Here is a 3,472-nt window from a genome sequence, read left to right on the forward strand (position 1 = left end):
GGATGTGAAAACCTCCCACTCTGCTTGTGTATTTGATCATTCTTGTATTTCTGTCATTAGTTGATTTATACAGTTTTTAGCCACTGCCCATGGGAAAACGTGGGAGTTCTCAAAGGAAGCCCAGAAGTGGGGGACAGGGAACATGGATTCGAGAGGACGAGAAATCATAAGGTCGGAAACGCTTCCAGAGGACCAGGGTGAAATGGCGCTTGAGGCATCAGCAGATAGGGGAGGGGCATTCTGAAACCGGGGTCGCGAGGGATGTTACTATGACGAATCAGAGGCTAAGGCAAGGGATTGGCTGAGAGAAAGTTTAAAGCATCCCTGTTGCTATAGCATCATTCAAAGCGGAGAAGGCTTGGAGGAAGACGGAGCCCCGTCGTCCACTCCAACTGCTCCTGCGATTCCACTTGAGCTGTTTTTTGTTGCCTCCTGACTTGCTGACCTGCTGGCCTCCTGACCTGTCGGAACCCCCCTTTCTCCCCTCTAGGACTGGCTAGACCCCCTGCTACTTTTTCCGGAGCCCCTTCTACTCCTCCCAGGAGGCCACACCTCCTTCCTGCCACACCCCCTCCCCAACCCCCTCCCCAATTCCAAATCCAACCTCTCTCCAACCCTCCCCACACCTCCCACCCTACTTCTTAGCTGGCATCCTCAGAGCCCCTGAGAGGACCAGGGTATGGAGGTGAAGAGCCTGCTCTTCTGGGTGCTCCTACTCAGGTCTCCACTTTGCCCAAAGATGCATGTGAGTAAACACCAAACACCAGTGGTTTCTTCCTTTTTATTGGGCTTACTTAAATAACTGAGTTTTTCATGGCATGCTCAATGGGAACTCAGTCCTTCGTGAACACCAAGGTCCTCAGGGCAGGTTTCTTGACCAGCCTGAACCAGCTCTTGCCGCAGCTGTTCTCTTCATTGTCCTGGCCCTGTTCTGCTGCCTGTATCAAACACAGCAGATTGACAGGATGAAACCTGAAATAGGAACTTGATTTGGTAAAAGAAGGACGTGGGAATGTACTAAAAGCTGTTGGGTCGTATATCAAAAATGGATGAATTGTATGATATATGGATTATGTCTCAATAGTGTTTTGGTTGGTTGGTTGGTTGGTTAGTTTTAAGTAAGGAACTCTTATTTATTAGGAGTCCTGGACTCAAAATTAGACTGGCTCCTGGAAAGCTTGTCAAGATCCTGCTTCAAACTACACAAGTGCAGGGTCCTCCTCTATGGAGTGTGTTTGCCTGTAGGCACACCCTTCATATTTATGAAGTTTGGCAGCCCTGCAAACAGCGGTATTTAAGCTTTGGATTGGTACTAGTCTGCTAAAAGGGGAAATGCCATTTGTGCTCTGTGCTTTCTGGTTTGCTGACTTTTATCAACTTCGGAGGCTTCCCTTTCCTTGTGCTTCTGAATGTTGCCTTCAGGGACTCGGTCCAGCCAGATTGATGGGAGCCCTGAGAGCCCAGCCCTGAGAGCCCAGTCAGTGTGGCTGCATCCTGCTGGGATGTTGAGAACGGGGAAATCCTTAGGAGTGACATAACCTGGAGGTGAACGAGTCATTGTCCTTCCTTTAATGAAGTGTCTGTGTACAGAGTGCTGATTTACCCAAAACAGAAAGGTCCTTCAAGTCGTTAGAATTGTTCAAATATAAAGAAATGCCAGGTTCACCATACTGTGAAAGTTTTCACTGCCATAAAAATGTTCCTCCACACCCAGGAAAGAAAGATAAAAACTGAGAACACCCCAAAGTGATAATGGATTTGTTCTCTTTGGCATGCACCAGATTCTGAGGGCTCTGGAAAGGCCCAGTGCCTGGGACAACCTTTACATTGAGATAGAGTCATGCCACCTGAATACCTCCACCTGTTTCTTTTAAGCCTACAAAAGAAGAAATGTCTAGATAATCTTTGTTCGAATTTTTCTTGCCCTCAAAGGGATTGAGACTGTATTCTCATAGATTAGTGAAGTCCTCTTTCCACTACCTCATCTATGGGCACTCGGATAAGGCAACTTGTCTTGCATTTCCCATCTCCACTCCTGCTTGTGGCCACTGACTGTGACAACCTCAGTTTATTGACCCCACTGGATCAATTCTAGGTAGGAGTCAGCTGCTGGTGTCAGCATTTAGACAGTTGCCATACAGAGCAAGAGTGCCCAGGCCTGAAGATGTTTCACCAGTTACTGACCAGATGGTGTTTGCCTTCTGTGTGCATTTGATGTGTGTTTAACCTTTGTGCTGAGAGTCCCTTTTCCCTCTCACAGTGTCCACTCAAAGACAGTGTATGATTCCCAACAACACACATTTTACTGACCTCAGTCGTGAGGGTTGACAATGAAAATGCTGTTGATTTCAGAAGCTACTTTCTAGAGTAGAGGGATTTTATTTGTACAAAACTGAAACTTGGTATGTAGATTAGTATGAATCACATTGAGATTTTTTTCTTCTAAAATACTTACATAGCTAGATTTTGTAAGAAAATATGCTTTCCTCTTGTTTTTACTTTTCAGACATGTTGATTTTTTATAATTTAATTTTCATGGTTGCTATTAATTTTTTAGGTGCAATGTTATGAAAAGTGAAAGTGAATTCTTTTTATGGACTGTTTGGAATTGTACTTTTAGCTAAATTCAATTCTTATCATTTTAATCATAATATGTGAGATGATGCTGTTGTACAAATCATTATGTACTCAGAAGTCTGACATTATGTGCTCTGGTTCAGAATCAAAGGGCACATTAAAAAAAATCAAACTTTTTAGAATCTTGGGTAAATGGAACTTTTTAATTAATTTTGGTTGAAAAAATAATCAGTTTTTTTATAACAGAAGCTGCCCATCTTTCTCGATTACTTCCATATCAATAAATATGTCTCCATTATTCTCATTTATATGTTTAACATACATTATTATTGTTATTTTTCCCATCCATTCTATACATTTTGGAGTTATTTTGGGAAACGTTCAGTAGGAGTTTTTCCAGGTACTTCATGAAGGTACAACAGAAGTCGTAGATTTCCCATCCACTCTGTTTTCATTCACTTATTTTTCAATTTTAAGATGTCTTCTACATTCATAAGTTAATTTCTGTTAACTATTTTTAAAATACTTGCAATGTGTTTGTTAGCAAAATAAAATCTCTGTTTGTGTATCAGACTTTTTTTCTACAGCTTAAGTGTGGTATAATTTGCCTATGATAGCGAGTACCTCTTTAATGAGTACAGTCTGTTGATATTTGACATGCGTGTTCAGCAATGAAACCATTACTACATTAAGATTGTAAACACACCCACACTCCCAAAAGTTTCCTCCTGCTCCTTTAGAATCCTTCCGTTCCCTGTCTCCTCCATGAGGATATATAAGAGAGATGTAGGGGCCTCCTGGAGGTTGGTTTATGTTTTCTAAAGTTGATTCTTTGTGATGGATATTCTGTAATTGTCTTCAAGTTTCCTCATCATCTCAAATATTATTTCAGCTG

The sequence above is a fragment of the Muntiacus reevesi genome, chromosome 2 (genome assembly GCF_963930625.1).
Source record: "Muntiacus reevesi chromosome 2, mMunRee1.1, whole genome shotgun sequence".
Classification (NCBI taxonomy): Eukaryota; Metazoa; Chordata; class Mammalia; order Artiodactyla; family Cervidae; genus Muntiacus; species Muntiacus reevesi.